The sequence below is a fragment of the Panthera pardus genome, unplaced genomic scaffold (assembly GCF_024362965.1).
Source record: "Panthera pardus isolate Hobbes unplaced genomic scaffold, ASM2436296v1 HiC_scaffold_13, whole genome shotgun sequence".
In the NCBI taxonomy this organism is placed as follows: Eukaryota; Metazoa; Chordata; class Mammalia; order Carnivora; family Felidae; genus Panthera; species Panthera pardus.
Genome location: NW_026526688.1, coordinates 23,592,217 through 23,605,562, shown reverse-complemented (window position 1 = coordinate 23,605,562; position 13,346 = coordinate 23,592,217).

Sequence of the window (13,346 nt, the reverse complement as noted above, 5' to 3'; positions counted from 1 at the left end):
GGCTCAGAACAAGTGTGATAAAGAGGGATACTATTTATTAAACCTTGCAGAGACAGCCACACTCATCTTGCAGCTGAGATACATGATGAGAAGTGAGAAGAGAGTCATGAACAGAGAGGCACTGGTCATGTCTAGGTTTTCCTTTCTCCCCAAGTGTATATATGTTCTCTCTCCTTTTAGTCAAAATCATTCCCATATCTGTCAGTATCTTAGGCATTGGAGTTTAGATGATAAGGATAAAGGTAATTGAAGGAAAAGAGGAAAAAGCTTGGGGGGGGTGGGGAGGTGGGGGGAAAGAATTAAGCTCCGACATAGGCAAATTCCTTCATGTATAAGATCTCAAATTCTCACAGTAACATTAGCAACTGGTTATTATTGTCTCAAGTTCATAGGTGAAGAATGTTCCCTTTAATAAATCACTCCATAACTTGCAGCTTAAAAGAGTTACAATGTATTAGTTCCCTAATTCTGTGTTGTCTGGGCTCAGTCCAGTGGTTCTTCTGTTCCATTTGGTGATGACTGCACCCCAGATGACTTCATTCATGTATCTCGTATCTCAAATGAATGGCTGAAAACAGCGGAACCAGGATGGGCTTCTGCTCCAGCAGGGTGATTGAAATTCTTGCACGGGGGCTGAGGGCTCCAAGACAGGGAAAGCAGACACTGCCTGAACTCCCAGAACTGACTCAGCATTCATTCAGCCGTATTCTATTCATCTAGCAAGTCACAAAGCGGGTTCAGATTTAAATGGAGGAGAAACACACCGCCTTTTGATAGGACGAGCGGCACGTATGTAAAGAGATAGTGGATACTGTCGGCAGCCCTTTTGAAAGACAATCAATTACAAAGAAATGAAAGGTCAGAGAAGTTTAATAATTTGTCCAAGATCACCCTGCTAGAAAGCAGCAAATCTGGAATTAAACTATCATGTTGGTCTGATTCGAAAGCAAGGTCTATCATAACAGTGTTTTTCAAACTGTGCCTCACCTTACAACCCCTAGGGGTCGCCATGAGTCCTTCAGGGTCCCCAAGTGAACAATTCCACATTTAGCTATATGATGATACATTCTTTACATTAGGATTCCTTTGAAGAGAAGGTTCAGAAGCTAAACATATTTAAAAATCAGCCCTCTACGCTGAATTTGCTTGTTTAGAGATATGGAGTCAGTAACTGTGTTCTCAAGTCATTTAAAGTGCCTCAGATACGACAGCTGAATTTTGGTTACAAAAGAAAGAACTGGAAGATTCCTCCCTCATTCTTAAGAACTTTTATTGCCATCACTAGAGGTATAAATAAAAAATTTCCTTCAATGTTTTGCCATAAAAGTTTTTTTTTTAATATTTATTCACTTTTGACAGAGAGACAGAGATAGAGCGTGAGTTGGGGGAGGAGCGGAGAGAGACACACACACAATCACTACCAGACTCCAGGCTCCGAGCTGTCAGCACAGGGCCTGACACGGGGCTCAAACTCATGAGCCGCGAGATCATGACCTGAGCCGAAGTTGGATGCGTAACCGACTGAGCCACTCAGTGCCCCTGCCATAAAAGTATTGACAAAGCTTTCCCCATAATTTTTCCAGCAAAAATTTGCCACCTCACAACTTTACTTTTGATACCACAGTATAAAATAATATCTAAAATTAAGCCATTTCTTAAATCAGCTTTGTTTGGCACTTTATATGCTTCCAAATTATTTTTATCTCCTGTCAGTTGGTGGGTATTAAAAAAAATAGTTTTTGAAAATTACATGGTCTGTAAATAAAAGAAAATAATTTGGCTTAAAAAATAATGGTTTATTGCCTTTTAAAATCAGTGAGATAATTGCTTAAATCAGTTCCCACCTTATGTAATCCCGGCTATTGTTCTATTTTTCATATGTAAATACTCAATAGATGACTGTAATTACCTCAAATATAATTTTTATGGGAAAAATGAGTATATGTTTCTTGACAGATTAGATGTTCTTATTAATAATCCAAGTTAAATGAATATGGACAATATGATTAAATTCTTGTAACCCAGTTTAAATGAATATGGATAAGAAGTTTTAGAGACAGATTCCTATTTTATTTGTGTCCTTTGCTCATGAGAATAAAAAAAACCAAAATAAGATAAAAATTTGTATGAAATTCTATAGAACATGCGTCATTATAGAGCTTATCGAAAAAGAAACATTTTTCAAATGTTGACATCACATTTATATTTGGAGAAGTGATTTTTTTTTTTTTTGGTGGATACTAAGGGTATGAGATATCCTAGATAATTAGATATTAGAACAGCAAAACTGGAAAGAACATTACAATCATGTTTATCTTTAATTTTAATGTGGGGTAGCTAATACCCAAAGACTTGGTTTCTCCTTCAAGTCATGTATGTATCTCAGTTAAAGGAAGCTAAGAGAAAATCTCAGGTCATCTTGTCCTCACTCCCTGCTGCTACATATGCTAGTTTTCCCCCTTGCATTTCTCTTGTCACATAATAAATTTCAACTTGCATCACAGTAGAAAGGAAGTTGAAATACACCATAAGATAATTTGGATGTGTAGGGAGGCATACTTCTCATAAATCAGGCTTTAATAACTGACTTAATATATCTAAGCCTAAGCTTAAGTGGGGTACTATGTCATTTAACTAAATGTTGTCATGTTTCAGAATTTTTTTCTATTCTCTAAGAAATGATAGAACACCATAATTTTACCCCTAAGCCTGTCAGTGCATCCGAATTCTGACTTGAAGACTTTAAAATAACAAATGAATTGAATTGTGAGTAGGTTTGAAATAATGTTCTTTTATTTGATTGCATTAGAGTGTGCCTAGCAACCTGTATGTAGGACATCAGCAAAGCAATTTCTGCTCAGACTGTCTTACATTTATTCTTTTCTTGTACTTTCACACATATTATTCTCATCAGCTTAGAAGATGTTAGATATTCCTACTTATTACTGAAGTGCACACAGCAAGATTGCATTCAACAAGGCTTACGTAACTCTGCATAAATTTTGTATTAACCTACCCAAAGCTTTAAGAAAATTCTCTTTTATTCTATAATTGTATGCTTTATTAAATCAGAATATGGAAGTAAATAAACACCTAAAAATTTGAGGTTAAATATAATTTTCACTGAGGTTAAGAGAAAAAAAAATTTCTATTAATAATACTTCACTCATATGATGCAACTGAGCATATGACAAATATAAAATTTTCTTAATTGTCATATTATCTAGTGTCTTCCTGATTACTCTTCTACTTCACAATAAAAAGTAAAATGTTTGCTCTTCATGGATGGTATTTCAAAGATAATCAAATAGCCTCCAACCCCCTGTGCTCTGGAACTCTTTAAAATACTATTTTGGTGCTGGGGCACCTGGGTGACTCAGTCAGTTTAAGCATCTGACTTTGGCTCAGGTCATGATCTCACGGTCCATGAGTTTAAGCCCCGCATCAGGCTCTGTGCTGACAGCTCAGAGCCTTCAGCCTGCTTCAAATTCTGTGTCTCCCTCTCTCTCTCTCTGCCTCTCCCCCAGTCACTCTCTGTCTCTCTCTCAAAAATAAACATTTAAAAAATTTTAAATACTATTTTGTATCATTGAACTCATGCATGTATCATTGAATTAGTTTTTATTTCATTTAATCAACAACTACTTATTGTGTGATTAATATGTAAAAAGAAGTATTAAGATACAACCATTGCCCTTGATAAATTTACCATTCAACTCCAGATGGAAAAACTAAATCGTTCCATTAGCAACAAAACAACAAACTGTAGTTCTTTCTGCTTCCTGCATGGATGACATAATTTATATCAATGGGGAAAAAAAATGAAGCTCTGTATTTCTTCCTTCCACTTAGATGAACATGAGTATGATAAAGAAAAATCTCAATTATTAGAGCCTTAGTGCTGCTATGGAGTAAAGTCTGAAGTGGCTTCTTTTCTTCTTTTGTAAAGTAGAGCACATTAATTAATTTTTGGCAATGTAAAATGAGATCCTTAGCCAAGTATGTGATAGAGGTGGAAATTACTTCACCTGAAAATGAAAAGGTAGGAGTTTCGTTTCAAGCTTTGGCAGATGATATGGTTCAGAGCAACCTTCTTATTGAAAGAAACTAGAAAACCAGGACAAACTATACAATACAAAATATTTTGAACACATCAGACATGAAAAAAAGATAACTCAGAAAAGTTAATCCACATTTGGGACTGCTTTTCCTCCATCCAAATGTTTCTCCTGAATGTGAAGCAGATACGAAGAGACTGAGAAACTGAGTGTAGGTTTCAAAAGTCTTGTGGAACTACCTGAAGAAAATGTAGATTTTAGAGCCAATAATACGGAGTGATTTTTATAAACCCAACAAGGTTAAACATTTAAGAAAGGCTGATCTGGAAGTTCAACAAACAAAAACTAAAAGCCAATTTTGAATCACTTCAAGTATCAATTGAATTAAGATGATCTGATATTACAACTGTCCCTCAAGTAACAGCCAGCCAGAAGTAAAATCATTCCTCTCTGGAGAGAGATAACATCGTTCCAAGTCTTGAATTATCTCTGATTTTTTCCTATACCATGTCCAGCACTCAATCAAAAATATCAGGCATATGAAAGGATAAGGCCATAGTAAAAACCAATATGATATATAAACATCCTCAGGGGATTGAGGAAAAAGGAAATTACACAGGTTTTGAAGCAATTTTGTTTAATATGTTCAAGGAACTAAAATACATGATTAAAAATTTTGTCAAGGGCACTGAAAGCTATAAACCTATAAAAAGGAACCAAGTGTAAACTCTAAACTGAAAAATGTAAAAACTGAAATTGAAAACTCATGGGTGGTCTCTAAGGAATATAGGCTTCAAATCCCAAATTGAGCACCCCTGCCCTTAAGACATGCACATGAGAGAGAAGCCCCCAACACATCTATTTTGAAAAGTCAACAGGGGCTCATGTCCCAAGACCCATAAGACTGTAATGATCAGGGAAACACCTTAAAGGGCTTGCACACTCAGACTCACCCACTGCAGGGCCCAGGTCCGAAATAGCCAATCAATCACACCTAGACTTAAAGCGAATGAGGCTCACCTGCTTATGTTGAAACCTTAGCTTGAGGAGAATGCATCTAATTTAACACATATCTGGGGGCCTGCTGAACACTCTCCAGGGATAGATACTGGCAGGTGTCACCTTCTCATCTTTCTTTGCCATGCTCCAGAGCACCAGTAGTTCCCAGAAGGAGACTTTACATGCACCTGATGTCCTGATTTTTGTGGCTCCCACCCAGGGGAATATGTGTTAATCACCTGGCTCTGGAGGCTGAGGAAGCTTGCGTTCCTGATCACATTAGACGGTAACAATCGGTGTCACCCAGAAAATAGCTCATACCCTATCTGGCACCCCAATTATTGTGACTGCTGCCAGGTGACAACGTTATCTTGTCTGGCTCTGGTAGCCAGTGGGACTTACACTCATGGGTCCCACAAGATTATAAGCAATGGAGAAAGGGTTCTTAAATAGCTACCACCTTCAGGGCAGAGCAAGAGACAACAGACCAGGAACTCAGTCTTTGTGTAAAGGAAGCCAGTTAGCTAATCTTCATGACTGCAGCCTGAGGAACAGGTTTCTAATTAAACATACCTCGAAGGGCTTACTGTAATCCTTTCCAGAGACTTTGAAAGTTAATTGATGTCTTTATACTCGCCCTCTGCTGCACTCTAGAACACTAGTGTCTCTTGGAGAGATTTACACATGGCTGGTGCCCAGTTCTTGTGGCTGATGTCCAGAGAACACCTCTTGATCACCTGGCTCTGGTGGATGGAGAGGTTTGTGTTTGTGGGTCCTGTGGAAGTATGGCGATTGGAGGGACAATTATTGGCAGGCTACCACCCCCAGAGCACTGCACAGACAGTGGACTAATGTTCATCCCCTCACCCCTTTCCTAATCTTTCTCTGAAAAAGGACTCTTCGATTGTCCTGGAGCTTTAGACTGAGGGGAATGCTTAGGGGTTTGTCATACATTTAGTGGTCTACAGAACTGCTCTCAAGGAATGTAGGCTGTGGATGCCATCTTGGTACTTTTCCTCTATCTTGCTGTAGCTAGCCAATATGTCCCAGAAGAAAATGTATACACTCATCTGGAGCCCTGATTTTTGCAATTGTTGCCCAGGGAACACATCCCTATCACCTAGCACTGGTGGCCAGTGAGGCTTAAGCTTGTGGTCCTTCCAAACTGTATATATATATATATATATATATATATTTTTTTTTTTTTTTTTTTTTTTTGAAAGCTGCTGCCTGAGGGTAATGCTTCCTGTGAGCCTGAATCTAGGTCCTGATACCCTCTCCTTTGGGATACTGACAGGTCTTGGCATATTCTCAAATACTGGGAGCTATTAAACATATAATAGCCTACTTGTACATTCATAGATGTTTAAGACACAACAAAGTCCTGAGGCAGAGCTGAATGAAAGTTTCATCTCCTACATGAAGCTACTACTTCAAGACTGAGAGAAGTGGTTCTTTCAACTGCAGAAACTGACTCAGAGGGTCAAGCAAAATTAGGAAACACATGAATATATTCCAAATTAAAAAAAAATGTGATAAAACCTCAGAACAAAATCTTAATGAAATGGAGATAAGTAATTTACCAGATAAGGAGTTCAATGTAATGGTCATAAAGATGCTCACCTATTTGTGGATAAAAATTTATGAAAGCAATGATAACTTCAACAAAGAGATGGAAAACATAAGAAAAGTGACAGGGGAAGTCACAGAGCTGGAGAATGCAATAACTGAAGTAAAAAAAAATATGCTAGAGGGTTCATCACAGACTAAATAAGGTGGGGAAATGATCAGTTAAACTGAAGTAAAAGAAGTGGAACCCACCCAATCAGAGTAATAAAAAGGAAAAAGAATGAATATAGTTTAAAATACATATGGAACAACATCAAATGGACTAACAGCCATATCATAGGGGTCCTAGAAGGAAAAGAGAGAAAGGAACAGAAATCTAAATTAAAGAAATAATGGCTGAAAACTTTCCCAATGTGGGGAAGGAAAAAGACATACAAATCTAGGAATCTCAGAAAGTTCCAAATAATTTGAACCAGAGAAACCCACATCACAGTTAAAGTGTCAAAAGTTAAAGACAAAGAGAGAATATTAAAAGCAACAAGACAAAAACAATCTGTTACATATAAGGAAACCGCATAAGACTAATAGATTTTTCAAAACAAACTATGCTGACTAGAAAGGAGTGACACAATACATTCAAAATGCAGTAAGCAGGGGCGCCTGGGTGGCGCAGTCGGTTAAGCGTCCGACTTCAGCCAGGTCACGATCTCGCGGTCCGTGAGTTCGAGCCCCGCGTCAGGCTCTGGGCTGATGGCTCGGAGCCTGGAGCCTGTTTCCGATTCTGTGTCTCCCTCTCTCTCTGCCCCTCCCCCGTTCATGCTCTGTCTCTCTCTGTCCCAAAAATAAATAAAAAACGTTGAAAAAAAAATTAAAAAAAAAAAATGCAGTAAGCAAAGCAAAGCAAAACAAACAAACAAACAAACAAAAAATCCCTTCTAAACAAGAATATTGTACCTGGCAAATATATTACTGAGATTGAAGGAGAGACAGTTTCCAGACAAGGAAAGCTAAAGGAGTTCATCACCACTAAACCAGCCTTACAAAAAAATGTTAGAGGGACTTTTTTAAACTGGAAAAAAAATGGTACTAAGTAGTCAAATGGTACTAAGTAGTCACACACACACACACACACACACACACAGAATAAATCACTGGAAAAGTATATATAGTAAAAATAGTGGATTATTATAAAGCTAGTATGAAAGTTAAAAGATAAAAGTAATAAAAAATTATTATTACAATAATTAGATAAGGAATACATAAGATAAAAGGAAGGAAAATGTGACATTAAAAACATAAAAGGAGGGGGAGTGGAAATGTGGAGATTTAGAATAAGATCAAACTTCAGTTGAAATCAATTTGAAACAGACTGTTATTAATATAAATTGTTATATGTAAGCCTCATGGTAACCACAATGGAAAGCCTATAGTAAATATACACACACATACACAGAGAGAGAGAGAAAGGGATATAGGCATACTACTAAAGAAAATCATTAAACCATAAGGGAATAGATTAAGAAGAAAGAAACAGATGAACTACAAAAACATCTAGAAAACATGTCTATAACATGTCTATAAACATATCTATCAATAATTATGTTAAATATAAATGAACTAAATTCTCCAACCAAAAGACATAAAGTGGTGGAATGCAGGGGCGCCTGGGTGGCTTGGTCGGTTAAGCGTCCGACTTCGGCTCAGGTCATGATCTCATGGTCTGTGAGTTCGAGCCCCGCGTCGGGCTCTGTGCTGACAGCTCAGAGCCTGGAGCCTGTTTCAGATTCTGTGTCTCCCTCTCTCTCTGCCCCTCCCCTGTTCATGCTCTGTCTCTCTCTGTCTCAAAAATAAATAAACGTTAAAAAAAATTTTTTAAAAAAGTGGTGGAATGCATTTTAAAAAAGACCCATCTATATGTTGTTTACAAGACACACTCTAGATGTAAGGACACACACAGGCCGAAAGTGAAGGGATGGAAAAAGATGTTCCTTGCAAATGGAAACCAAAAGAAAGGAAGAGTAGCTATACTTATATCAGAAAAAATAGACTTTTAAATGAAGCCTAGATAATAAGAGACAAAGAAGGGCCTTACATAAAGGTAAAGGGATCAATCCAGCAAGAAGATATAACGTTTGTAAATATTTATGCACCCAACATAGGAGTACATAAATATAGAAAGCAAGCATTAACAAATCTAAAGGGACAAGTAGATACCAATACAAATAATAGTAAGGGAATTTAATACCTCACTTACATCAATGGATGGAACATCCACAGAGAAAATCAGTAAACATCAGCCTGAAATGACATGTTAGATTAGATGGACTTAACAGGTATTTAAAGAACATTCCATCTCAAAGAAATAGAATACACATTGTTGTCAAGTGCACATGGAATATTTTCCAAGATAGATCAAATAATAGGCCACAAAACAAGTCTTAATAAATTTAAGAGTATTAAAATCATATCAGGCATCTTTTCTGACTGCAGTGGTATGAAACTAGAAAGTAATTACATAGGGAAAACTGGAAAATATATATAAATATGTGGAGATTAAGCAACATGATAGTAAATAACATATGAATGAAAGAAGAAATTTAAAAAAATACCTTGAGACAAAAATGGAACTGTAACATACCAAGATTTATGGGATACAGCAAAAGCAGTTCTAAGAGGGAAATTTACATCAATAAATGCCTACCTAAGAAATAAGAAAAGTCTCAATAAAGAACCTAACTTCACACTTCAAGAAACTAGGGAGAAAAGGGAAAACAAAAAAAGCCCAAGTTAGTAGAAGGAATAAAATAACAAAGATTGAGCAGAAATAAATGAAATAGAGGCTGAAAAGACAATAGAAAAGAGCAATGAAACTGAGAGCTGATTCTTTGAAAAGATAAACAAAATAAACAAACCTTTAGCTATACTCATCAAGGAAAAAAGGGAGAGGGCTAAAAAAAGAATCCAAAATGAAAGAGTAATTACAAGTTGTACCACAGAAAATAGGAAGGGTCATAAAAGACTACTATATACAATTATATGCAAACAATTTGAACAACCTAGGAGAAATTGATACTGGAAACATATATCTACCAATACTGAATTGTGATGAAATAGAAAATCTAAACAGAACAATTATTGTCAAGGAGACTGAATTAATAATCAAAAACCTCCCAACAAACAAAAGTCCAGGACCAGATGGCTTTACTGGTGAATTCTACTAAACATTCAAAGAAGAATTAATAACAATTAATTAACAATCCTTTTGGGAGCACCTGGGTGGCTCAGTTGGTTAAATGTCTGACTTTGGCTCAGGTCATGATCTCAAGGTTGTGGGTTTGAGCCCCGCATCGGGCTCTATGCTGACAGTAGTGAGCTTGGAGCCTGCTTTGGATTCTGTATCTCCCTCTCCCTCTGCCCCTCCCTCACTCACGGTCTGTCTCTCTCTCTCTCTGTATCAAAAGTAAATAAGCATTAAAAAAAATTACCAAACCAAGAGTTTTGAAACTCTTCCAAAAAATAGAAGAAGAAAGAATGCTTCCAAACACATTTTACAATACCGGCATTACCCTAATACCAACACCAGACAGAGGTGCCACAAAAAGAGAAAATTACAGGTAAATAACCCTGATGAATATAGATGCAAAAATCCTAAATAAAATATTAGCAAACCAAATTCAGCAATCACTAAAAGGATCATACACCACAATCAAGTGAGGTTTATTCAAGGCGTATTCAAGGCATGCAAGGATGATTCAACATCTGCACTCAGTCAACATGATACACTACATTAACAACATAAGGGAAAAATTATGTGATCATCTCAATAGATGCAGATAAAGTATTTGACAAAATTCAACATCTATTTATGATAAAAATTCTCAAAAGAGTGGGTATATAATATTGAGGGAATGTACCTCAATATTATAAGAGCCATATATCACAAGCCCACAGCTAACATCATATTTCATAGTGAAAAGCTGAATTTTTTTTCCTCTAAGATCAGGGAGAAGACAAGGATGTCTGCTCTCATCACTTTATTCAACATGGTATTGGAAGTATTAGCCAGAAAAATTAGGCAAGAAAAAGAAATCAAAGACATCAAGAATGGAAAGGAAGAAGTAAAATTGTCACTATTTGCAGATGACATAATACTATATATAGATACTATATATTAAGAATCAACCAAGAAGTATTAGAATTAATAAATGAATTGAGTAAATTTGCAGTATACAACAAATACACAGAAATCTGTTGTGTTTCTTTTCATTTAATAATAAACTATCAAAAAGAGAAATTTTTAAAAATCCCATTTACAATTGCATCAAAAAGAATAAAATACCTGGAAATATATTTAACCAAGGAGGCAAAACTGTCTATATTGAAAACTATGAGACATTAATGAAAAAAAACTGAAGAAGACACAAATAAATGGAAAGACATTTTTTGCTCATTGATTGGAAGAATTAAATTGTTAAAATTTCCATATGAACCAGAGCAATATATTCATATTCAATTCAAAATCCCTATCACAGTTCCAGTGATACTATTCACAAAAATAGAACAAACAATTCTAAAATTTGTATGGAAGCCCCCAAAACCCCAAGTGGCCAAAGAAATCATGAGAAAGAAGAACAAAGCTGGAGGCATCACATCCCTTCATTTCAAATTATGTTATAAAGCTATAGTAGTCAAAACAATATCAAAACAGTATTAAAAGAACAGATATATAGATCAGGGGAACAAAATAGAGAGCCCAGGAATAAACCTATGTATATATGGTACAATAATTTATAACAAAGGAAACAAGAATATACAGTGGGGAAAAGACAGTCTCTTCAATAAATGGTGTTTGGAAAATTGGACAGCCACATGCAAAAGAATGAAGCTGCACCATTATCTTACACTGTACAGAAAAATTAATTAAAAATGAATGAAATAATTGAGCATAATACCTAAATTATAAAACTTGTAGAAGAAAACATAGGTGGTGATCTCCTTGACATTGATCTTGGCAATGATTTTTTTTAATCTGACCCCAAAACCAAAAATACCAAGAGCAAAAATAAACAAACAGGGCTTCATCAAACTAAAAAAGTTTCTGGACAGCAAAGAAAACCAACAACAATATGAAAAGGAAATCTATTTAATGGGAGAAAATATTGTAAGTCATATACCTAACTGGGGGCTAATATCCATAATATATAAAGAGCTCATACAATTCAATAGCAAAACAAACAAAAAGAAACAATTACAAAATGGGAAGAGGACTTGAATAGACAGTTTTCAAAGAAGACATACAAATGGCCAAAGGTACATGAAAAGATGCTCAATATCATTAATCACTGGGAAAATACAAATCAATACCACCATGAGATATTACCTTATACCTGCTACAAAATCAGAAAGTTAAGATGTAAGTGTTGGTGAGCATGTGGAGAAAAGAGCCCTCATTCACTGTTGGTGGGAATGTAAACTTGTATAAATATCATGAAAAGCGGTATGGAGGTCTTCAAAAATTAAAAATAGAACTAACATATGATTCAGCAATTCCATTTCTGGGTATTCAACCAAAGAAAACAAAAGGACTAATCCAAAAAGATCTATCTTTTAGCATTTATCTGTAGCATTACTTAATATTAGCAAAGTTATGGGCAAAACCTAAGTGTCCATTGATGGATGAATGGATAAAGAATTTGTGGTATACATATACAATGAAATATTACTCAGCCATAAAAACATTTTGCCATTTGTGACAACATGGATGGACCTGAGGGCATTATGCTAAGTGAAATGAGTCAGACAGAGAAAGACTCATGTGGAAACCAACAACAAGCTTATAGTTATGAAGAGCAGATTAAAGAGGTGGGAGTGGAGGATGGGATAAATGAGTGAAACACTTTTTTTTTTAGTTTAAAGAAATTGAAAAAAAATTAAAAACTCATGGGTAGATTTAATAGATTAAACAACTGAAGTGATATTTGCTTATCTGCAAGATTTATAAGATTTAAATAGCCAGAGTGAAACACTGAAAACAGAAATGATAAAAGTGTGGGAATTGTTTGAGTTATATGTGGACATGGTGAAAATGTCTTACATGATTTAGTTGGAGTCCCATATTGAGAAGAAAGAAAGGATAGGAAATATTTGAAGAAAATGACTGAGAATGTTCTAGACTGATGTGATTAAACTATTGTTTCAAGAAGTGCTGCATATTCTAACTAGAAAGCAAACATAAACACACACACACACACACACACACACACACACACACACACTTAAATTTTAATAGAAGTTAGAAAATTTTAATAGAAGTGAAAATATTTGAACTAAATAAGAATGAAATATGTCATAAAAATTGTTGGTTTCATACTTAGATGGACATTTATACCATTAAAGTAATCATAATAAAAAAACAAGCTAAAATTTATTACATATCTATTAAAGAAATTTTGAAACATAACAAATAAAAACAGTGGAAAGTATAAGAGAGGAAAGAACAAAGATAAATCAGAAAATAAAATGAATGGGAAAACAAATAAATAAAATAGGATGATCAGTATATCCAAAAGTTGACTTTTTAAAAAGCTACTTATCTGAAAATTATTACTGTGTCAAATTTTTTAAAAAGTAGAATTTAACTACTCTAGATACTTCACATAAGTGAAATTGTACAATATTTGTCTTTGTGTGACTGGCTTTTTTTTTTTAACTTAGCATAAT